Here is a 10360-nt window from a genome sequence, read left to right on the forward strand (position 1 = left end):
AGTTTTATTAACAAGTTTCAAGTACATGCCAGAACCGGTGGTAGTCAGTTTAACGGTACTTACTACCCCGACACTAAAGAAGACGACATGAGGATTCCGATTCCATACTACAGCGACCTTAAACCCCCCCCCCCCCCCACCAGGACCAGGATTAGGGTTAACTCTAATCCTAACTCCTAATCCTAATACCCCTAAAGTCTAAAATAATACTTACATGACATTAATGACAGGCGGGTCCGTCGATCACCACTTTAACACAAGTCGCAGTTTCTGATGACGTCATTTTGTTGAGTCGACAACACAGCGAGTCATCCCATCATGTCATCTGCATCCTAGTAAGTAGTTTTTGTTTCACGTCGCTGTAGTATGGAATCGGAACCCTCATGTTGTCTTCTTCAGTGTCGAGGTAGTCAGTACCACTAATAGGTACTACACCCAAAAGAACTATGATTTGTAACAGTTATGTCCAGTTTCACAGGACATATATATCTTTATTTGTTCTTTGTAATATTTGCTGATGTTAGATTTTAGGATTCACGCTTGTGCAGTGCTAAAATGTGTACGTGACTAAAACGTTATATATAGATGATGATTTGTTTTGATAAACTCAGAGCATATACTGCACTCCCCCTGTGCGTGTAATTATTTTCTCTCCGGCCCTCATGATATTTCTTATCTGATCACTGACCACTTAAGAAATATCACTATCACAGGATATCTAGAGAGGAGGCTCTAAATGTTAGATTCCAAAATAAAACAAAAAAAAAACCTTCACCCACCTGTTGCACACTGACAAAGAACTTGTCTCACACATGTCCATCTGCCCACTAGCTATTCTCACATATGCCTACCCTTAGATTTTGTCACACATGCTACCTGCATAACACCAGCTTTACCCACATGCCCCCCTGCCCACCGGCCTATTTCTCACTATAACCCCTGCCCTAGGCTTTTTTCCACACATGTCCCTCTTGCCCACAAGCTTATAATAAATAAACAGCTGATGTCACGGTGCTGCCATGAGCTGGGAGTTGTGTGCCAGGTACACACTAAAACATGGTGTTGCACTGTTGTAGCACCGCAATTCAGGTTAAATTTGAATCTGGACAAAGACTTAGTAAATGAATATTGGTGCAACTTAAATATATGTAATGTCTAAGTTAGTATAGACCATGGGCTAGATTTACTAAACGGCGGGTTTGAAAAAGTGGAGATGTTGCCTATAGCAACCAATCATTATAGCTGTCATTTATTTAGTATATTCTACAAAATGATAGCTAGAATCTGATTGGTTGCTATAGGCAACATTTCCACGTTTTTCAAACCCACAGTCTAGTACATCTAGCCCTATATATTGAGACTGTAAATATATAGACTAATATAATTTATTTATTCAACTAACTGCCTGTTATTGTTAACATCTAAGTTTTTGCATTGCTACACCTGCTTCATCTGCATTACACATGTTCTACTATTATCAAACTTGTTTGCCAACTTTAACTCATAGGATCATATAGTGGGTGAGTCTGTGGAGAAAACGCTACCACCTTCGCACCCATGCAAACGGAATACGTGTGTATATTAGGTCCTTACATTATAAGATTTGTGATGCTGCGTATGACAGTCCTGTATTGCATTCACACAGGGGCGGATCTAGACTTTATGTTTAGGGGGGGCGATTTTGCATAATCACGCCCCTCCTTTGCTCTGATTGGCTGCCCCACGTTACACCCCGCCTTCCGGTCGCGCTTAGCCCCGCCCCTCCCGTTTTGATCGGCGGGTGGGACTTAGCTTTTTGCTGCTGGGGGGGGGGGGGGTGCGAATGCCCCGATCGCCCCCCCCCTGGATCCGCCACTGCATTCCCACCAGTGAAAATCTCTGAAATCTTTGCCACTTATTGATTTGTGATGTGCGGAGGTGCTGGAATGTAATCTGTGTTCTCTGATGCCTGGTCCACCAGTGTTTTAAGCTATTTTTAGTGTTTCTATTGCATGAATGAAATTTACCATTATTTAATTTTATGTTTAAGGTTCAATAAAATCATTTATTCAGATTACATTTTATACAATAATGTATATCAAATGAAACATTATCTATATGCACAAAAAACAAGTCAAATAGAAACTAAGACATACAAACCACTCCAGGAAGATAAATACCTGACCAAACACAAAACAGTACAGTGTGACTCCCATTACCCAAACATCCAAAGCTTGTGAACAAAAGATAATTAAACAACCATGTTAATTTGCCAACACTGTAATCTGCCAAACAGGATTCACAGTATCACAAGATTCTGCATTCCTACTTAGTATATATATATTAATTGCTGAAGTACCCGGTGTTGACTGGGTTTCAAATTATTAAATTATCAATATATATATATATATATATTAGGGATGAGCGCACTCGGATTTATGAAATCCGAGCCCACCCGAACGTTGCGGATCCGAGTCGGATCCGAGACAGATCCGGGTATTGGCGCCAAATTCAAAAGTGAAACTGAGGCTCTGACTCATAATCCCGTTGTCGGATCTCGCGATACTCGGATCCTATAAATTCCCCGCTAGTCGCCGCAATCTTCACTCGGGCATTGATCAGGGTAGAGGGAGGGTGTGTTAGGTGGTCCTCTGTGCTGTTTAGTTCTGTGCTGTTTAGTTCTGTGCTGTTTAGTTCTGTGCTGTTTAGTTCTGTGCTGTTTAGTGCTGTGCTGTGCTGTGCTGTTTAGTGCTGTGCTGTGCTGTGCTGTGCTGTGCTGTGTTCTGCAGTATCAGTCCAGTGGTGCTGTGTGCTGTGCTCTGTCCTTCTGAGGTCAGTGGTGCTGCTGGGTCCTGTGCTGTGTCCTGTTCAGTCCAGTGGTGCTGTGTCCTGTGCTCTGTGCTTCTAAGGGCATAGTTATTTCCCCAATATTCCCCTGTGTTTAAAAAAATAAAAAAAAGTTTTTTTAAAAAATACCAAAAACTACTTTAATATTTTTTAATTACCACAAAATTTTCACAACCAATCCTGCAGTATAAGCCCATTGGTACTGCAATATTACCAAGTTCACACATTCAGCAGTAAAAGTCCAGTGGTACTGCAATATTACAAAGTTTACACATTCTGCAGTATCAGTCCAGTGGTGCTGTGTCCTGTGCTCTGTCCTGCTGAGTTCCGTAGTGCTGCTGGGTCCTGTGCCGTGTCCTGTTCAGTCCAGTGGTGCTGTGTCCTGTGCTCTGTGCTTCTAAGGGCATAGTTATTTCCCCATTATTCCCAAGTTTTTAAAAAATAAAAAAAAAGTAAAAAAAAATAAAAAATTTTAAAAAAAAAAAAATATATAATAATTATAACCAAATTTGCAAAACCAATCCAGCATTATAAGTCCATTGGTACTGCAATATTACCAAGTTCACACATTCTGCAGTATCAGTCCAGTGGTGCTGTGTCCTGTGCTCTGTCCTGCTGAGTTCCGTAGTGCTGCTGGGTCCTGTGCCGTGTCCTGTTCAGTCCAGTGGTGCTGTGTCCTGTGCTCTGTGCTTCTAAGGGCATAGTTATTTCCCCATTATTCCCAAGTTTTTAAAAAATAAAAAAAAAGTAAAAAAAAATTAAAAATTTTAAAAAAAAAAAATATATAATAATTATAACCAAATTTGCAAAACCAATCCAGCATTATAAGTCCATTGGTACTGCAATATTACCAAGTTCACACATTCTGCAGTATCAGTCCAGTGGTGCTGTGTCCTGTGCTCTGTCCTGCTGAGTTCCGTAGTGCTGCTGGGTCCTGTGCCGTGTCCTGTTCAGTCCAGTGGTGCTGTGTCCTGTGCTCTGTGCTTCTAAGGGCATAGTTATTTCCCCACTATTCCCAAGTTTTTTAAAAATAAGAAAAAAGTAAAAAAAAATAAAAAATTTTAAAAAAAAAAATAAAATAATAATTATAACCAAATTTGCAAAACCAATCCAGCAGTATAAGTCCATTGGTACTGCAATATTACCAAGTTCACACATTCTGCAGTATCTTGTGCTACATATAATGGAGACCAAAAATTTGGAGGATAAAGTAGGGAAAGATCAAGACCCACTTCCTCCTAATGCTGAAGCTGCTGCCACTAGTCATGACATAGACGATGAAATGCCATCAACGTCGTCTTCCAAGCCCGATGCCCAATCTCGTAGTACCGGGCATGTAAAATCCAAAAAGCCCAAGTTAAGAAAAAGTAGCAAAAAGAGAAACTTAAAATCATCTGAGGAGAAACGTAAAGTTGCCAATATGCCATTTACGACACGGAGTGGCAAGGAACGGCTTAGGCCCTGGCCCGTGTTCATGACTAGTGGTTCAGCTTCACCCACGGATCTTAGCCCTCCTCCTCCTCCCCCCCCTACAAAAAATTGAAGAGAGTTATGCTGTCAGCAACAAAACAGCAAACAACTCTGCCTTCTAAAGAGAAATTATCACAAATCCCCAAGGCGAGTCCAAGGGTGTTGGTGGTTGTCAAGCCTGACCTTCCCATCACTGTACGGGAAGAGGTGGCTCGGGAGGAGGCTATTGATGATGTAGCTGGCGCTGTGGAGGAACTTGATGATGAGGATGGTGATGTGGTTATTGTAAATGAGGCACCAGGGGGGGAAACAGCTGATGTCCATGGGATGAAAAAGCCCATCGTCATGCCTGGTCAGAAGACCAAAAAATGCACCTCTTCGGTCTGGAGTTATTTTTATCCAAATCCAGACAACCAATGTATGGCCATATGTAGCTTATGTAAAGCTCAAATAAGCAGGGGTAAGGATCTTGCCCACCTAGGAACATCCTCCCTTATACGTCACCTGAATAACCTTCATAGTTCAGTGGTTAGTTCAGGAACTGGGGCTAGGACCCTCATCGGTACAGGGACACCTAAATCCCGTGGTCCAGTTGGATACACACCAGCAACACCCTCCTCGTCAACTTCCTCCACAATCTCCATCAGATTCAGTCCTGCAGCCCAAGTCAGCAGCCAGACTGAGTCCTCCTCAATACGGGATTCATCCGAGGAATCCTGCAGCGGTACGCCTACTACTGCCACTGCTGCTGTTGCTGCTGTTAGTCGGTCATCTTCCCAGAGGGGAAGTCGTAAGACCGCTAAGTCTTTCACCAAACAATTGACCGTCCAACAGTCGTTTGCCATGACCACCAAATACGATAGTAGTCACCCTATTGCAAAGCGTATAACTGCGGCTGTAACTGCAATGTTGGTGTTAGACGTGCGCCCGGTGTCCGCCATCAGTGGAGTGGGATTTAGAGGGTTGATGGAGGTATTGTGTCCCCGGTACCAAATCCCCTCGAGATTCCACTTCACTAGGCAGGCGATACCAAAAATGTACAGAGAAGTACGATCAAGTGTCCTCAGTGCTCTTAAAAATGCGGTTGTACCCACTGTCCACTTAACCACGGACATGTGGACAAGTGGTTCTGGGCAAACGAAGGACTATATGACTGTGACAGCCCACTGGGTAGATGCATCCCCTTCCGCAGCAACAGCAACAGCTGCATCAGTAGCAGCATCTACAAAATGGCTGCTCATGCAAAGGCAGGCAACATTGTGCATTACAGGCTTTAATAAGAGGCACAACGCTGACAACATATTAGAGAAAATGAGGGAAATTATCTCCCAGTGGCTTACCCCACTTAGACTCTCATGGGGATTTGTGGTGTCAGACAATGCCAGTAACATTGTGCGGGCATTAAATATGGGCAATTTCCAGCACGTCCCATGTTTTGCCCACACCATTAATTTGGTGGTGCAGCATTACCTCAAGAGTGACAGGGGTGTGCAGGAGATGCTTGCGGTGGCCCGCAAAATTGCTGGACACTTTCGGCATTCAGCCAGTGCCTACCGCAGACTAGAGGCACATCAAAAAAGCTTGAACCTGCCCTGCCATCACCTCAAACAAGAGGTTATGACGCGCTGGAACTCCACCCTCTATATGCTGCAGAGGATGGAGGAGCAGCAAAAGGCCATTCAGGCCTACACAGCCACCTACGACATAGGCAAAGGAGTGGGGATGCGCCTGAGTCAAGCGCAGTGGAGACTGATTTCCGTGTTGTGCAAGGTTCTGCAGCCATTTGAACTTGCCACACGAGAAGTCAGTTCCGACACTGCCAGCTTGAGTCAGGTCATTCCCCTGATCAGGCTGTTGCAGAAGCAGCTGGAGAAAGTGAGGGAGGAGCTGGTAAGCCATTGCGATTACAGCAAGCATGTAGCTCTTGTGGATGTAGCCCTTCGTACGCTTTGCCAGGATCCGAGGGTGGTCACTCTTTTAAAGTCAGAGGAATACATTCTGGCCACCGTGCTCGATCCTCGGTTTAAAGCGTATGTTGTGTCTCTGTTTCCGGCGGACACAAGTCTACAGCGGTGCAAAGACCTGCTGGTCAGGAGATTGTCCTCTGAAGAGGACCGTGACATGCCAACAGCTCCACCCTCATTTTCTTCCACATCTATGGCTGCGAGGAAAAAGCTCAGTTTTCCCAAAAGAGGCACTGGCGGGGATGCTGATAACATCTGGTCCGGACTGAAGGACCTGCCAACCATTGCAGACATGTCTACTCTTGCTGCATTGGATGCTGTCACAAAAGAAAAAATTGTGGATGATTACTTTGCTGACACCATCCAAGTAGACATGTCAGACAGTCCATATTGTTACTGGCAGGAAAAAAAGGCAGTTTGGAAGCCCCTGTACAAACTGGCTCTATTTTACCTGAGTTGTCCCCCCTCCAGTGTGTACTCGGAAAGAGTTTTTAGTGCAGCGGGGAACCTGGTCAGTGAGCGGCGAAGGAGGTTGCTTCCTCACAACGTTGAAAAAATGATGTTTATAAAAATGAATAATCAATTCCTCAATGAAGTACAGCACTGCCCTCCAGATACTACAGAGGGACCTGTGGTTGTGGAGTCCAGCGGGGACGAATTGATAATGTGTGATGAGGAGGAAGTACACACTGTAGGGGGAGAGGAATCAGAGGTTGAGGATGAGGACGACATCTTGCCTCAGTAGAGCCTGTTTAGTCTGTACAGGGAGAGATGAATAGCTTTTTTGGTGTGGGGGCCCAAACAAACCAATCATTTCAGCCAAAGTTGTTTGGTAGGCCCTGTCGCTGAAATGATTGGTTTGTTAAAGTGTGCATGTCCTATTTCAACAACATAAGGGTGGGTGTGAGGGCCCAAGGACAATTCCATCTTGGACCTTTTTTTTTTGCATTATATGACCAAGCAACAGTCGTTTGCCATGTTCAAAAAGTAAAACCAAATGTAAAAAAATTCAAGAAATTAAACCAAAAGTAAAATGCCGTGTCATAATTTAAAACAAGAGGTATTGACGTGCTCTAAAACTACTGTATTGTTGTTTATATTTTATAAACACTACACTTGAAAGCTTGAGTCTTTCAATAGAAAAGTAACTGTCCATTGCACGAATATTTGCAACAGGGACAATTTTAGGGTTAAGAAAGTCAACTAATAATAACACTTCGACGCTGTGTGTCTTTATAAACACTACACTTGGAAGTTGGAGGAGGTATTGTGGCCCCGGCACCAAATTTACTACCGGGGCCACTCCACTGTGCAGTCCATATTTAGGTGTATCAGATATTAAACAACGGTGACAGTTGATGCCCAATTTTTTAATTATATTGTGGCCTCGGTACCAAATTGTGTACCGGGGCCACCCCACTACGCAGTCCAGATACTTGTTTGGTGGAATTCAGACCAGTTGAGGGTTTTATTATTATATTGTGTGGACCACTCTATCTATACCACACTACAACTCTATACCACTCTATTTCCTACTTTAATTCTATTTAATTCTATTTCCTACTTTAATTCTATTACTAATTAATTACCATAAAGAGGAACAAAATAAACCAATTTTACCAAAAGTATAATATGACTTAGACTTACAAACACTACACTTTAAAGATCGTGCCTTTAAATGAAAAAGTCAGTCTTCATTGCACGACTATGTGCAACAGGGACATTTTTTTGGGTTTACAAAGTCAAACAATAACACTTCGACCCTGTCTGTCTGGGGTCTCTCAATGACGAATTGTCTGTAGCATGTTTGGAGGAGGTATTGTGGCCCCAGTACCAAATTGTGTACCGGGGCCACCACACTACGCAGTCAAGATACTTGTTTGGTGGAATTCAGACCAGTTGAGGGTTTTATTATTATATTGTGTGGACCACTCTATCTATACCACACTACAACTCTATACCACTCTATTTCCTACTTTAATTCTATTTAATTCTATTTCCTACTTTAATTCTATTACTAATTAATTACCATAAAGAGGAACAAAATAAACCAATTTTACCAAAAGTATAATATGACTTAGACTTACAAACACTACACTTTAAAGATCGTGCCTTTAAATGAAAAAGTCAGTCTTCATTGCACGACTATGTGCAACAGGGACATTTTTTTGGGTTTACAAAGTCAAACAATAACACTTCGACCCTGTCTGTCTGGGGTCTCTCAATGACGAATTGTCTGTAGCATGTTTGGAGGAGGTATTGTGGCCCCGGTATCAAATTGGGTACCGGGGCCACCCCACTATGCAGTCCAGATACTTGTTTGGTGGAATTCCGACACGTGGAGGGTTTTTTAATTATATTGTGGCCTCGGTACCAAATTGTGTACCGGGGCCACCACACTACGCAGTCAAGATAGATAGATGCGTATTGCGTATCATAGATAAAGTACATTCAGTGGTGTGGGGCAAATTGAAAAATATTCCAAATGCACTGACATTATCAAAAACAAGAGGTTGTCACACGCTAAAACTCCAACATGTATATGATGGAGAGGATGGAGGAGCAGCCGTATGTGTAGTGTAATGCAGATCTGTTGAAGGTTTTTTATATATTTTATTGTGGTGCCCAGTGCCCACTCCTCTACGCAGTCCAGATACATTTATTGGTGCGAATCATAAAAGTTCAGGGTTTTTAATATATCTTGTGGTGACCCACTCCTCTACGCAGTCCAGGTACATTTATTGGTGCGATTCATAAAAGTTCAGGGTTTTTAATAGATATTGTGGTGACCCACTCCTCTACGCAGTCCAGGTACATTTATTGGTGCGAATCATAAAAGTTCAGGGTTTTTAAGATATCTTGTGGTGACCCACTCCTCTATGCAGTCCAGGTACATTTATTGGTGCGATTCATAAAAGTTCAGGGTTTTTAAGATATTGTGGTGACCCACTCCTCTACGCAGTCCAGGTACAATTATTGGTGCGAATCAGAAAAGTTCAGGGTTTTTAAGATATTGTGGTGACCCACTCCTCTACGCAGTCCAGGTACAATTATTGGTGCGAATCATAAAAGTTCAGGGTTTTTAAGATATTGTGGTGACCCACTCCTCTACGCAGTCCAGGTACAATTATTGGTGCGAATCCTAAAAGTTCAGGGTTTTTAAGATATTGTGGTGACCCACTCCTCTACGCAGTCCAGGTACAATTATTGGTGCGAATCATAAAAGTTCAGGGTTTTTAAGATATTGTGGTGACCCACTCCTCTACGCAGTCCAGGTACAATTATTGGTGCGAATCATAAAAGTTCAGGGTTTTTAAGATATTGTGGTGACCCACTCCTCTACGCAGTCCAGGTACAATTATTGGTGCGAATCATAAAAGTTCAGGGTTTTTAAGATATTGTGGTGACCCACTCCTCTACGCAGTCCAGGTACAATTATTGGTGCGAATCATAAAAGTTCAGGGTTTTTAAGATATTGTGGTGACCCACTCCTCTACGCAGTCCAGGTACAATTATTGGTGCGAATCATAAAAGTTCAGGGTTTTTAAGATATTGTGGTGACCCACTCCTCTACGCAGTCCAGGTACAATTATTGGTGCGAATCAGAAAAGTTCAGGGTTTTTAAGATATTGTGGTGACCCACTCCTCTACGCAGTCCAGGTACATTTATTGGTGCGAATCATAAAAGTTCAGGGTTTTTAAGATATTGTGGTGACCCACTCCTCTACGCAGTCCAGGTACATTTATTGGTGCGATTCATAAAAGTTCAGGGTTTTTAATATATATTGTGGTGACCCACTCCTCTACGCAGTCCAGAAAGATACCTTGTTGCAACGTTTTGGACTAATAACTATATTGTGAGGTGTTCAGAATACACTGTAAATTAGTGGAAATGCTTGTTATTGAATGTTATTGAGGTTAATAATAGCCTAGGAGTGAAAATAAGCCCAAAAACTTGATTTTTAAACTTTTTATGTTTTTTTCAAAAAAAATCCGAATCCAATACCTTAAATCCGAACCGAGACCTTTCGTCAAGTGTTTTGCGAGACAAATCCGAACCTCAAAAATAACGAAAATCCGGATCCAAAACACAAAACACG

This window comes from Mixophyes fleayi, chromosome 1 (genome assembly GCF_038048845.1).
Source record: "Mixophyes fleayi isolate aMixFle1 chromosome 1, aMixFle1.hap1, whole genome shotgun sequence".
NCBI lineage: Eukaryota > Metazoa > Chordata > Amphibia > Anura > Limnodynastidae > Mixophyes > Mixophyes fleayi.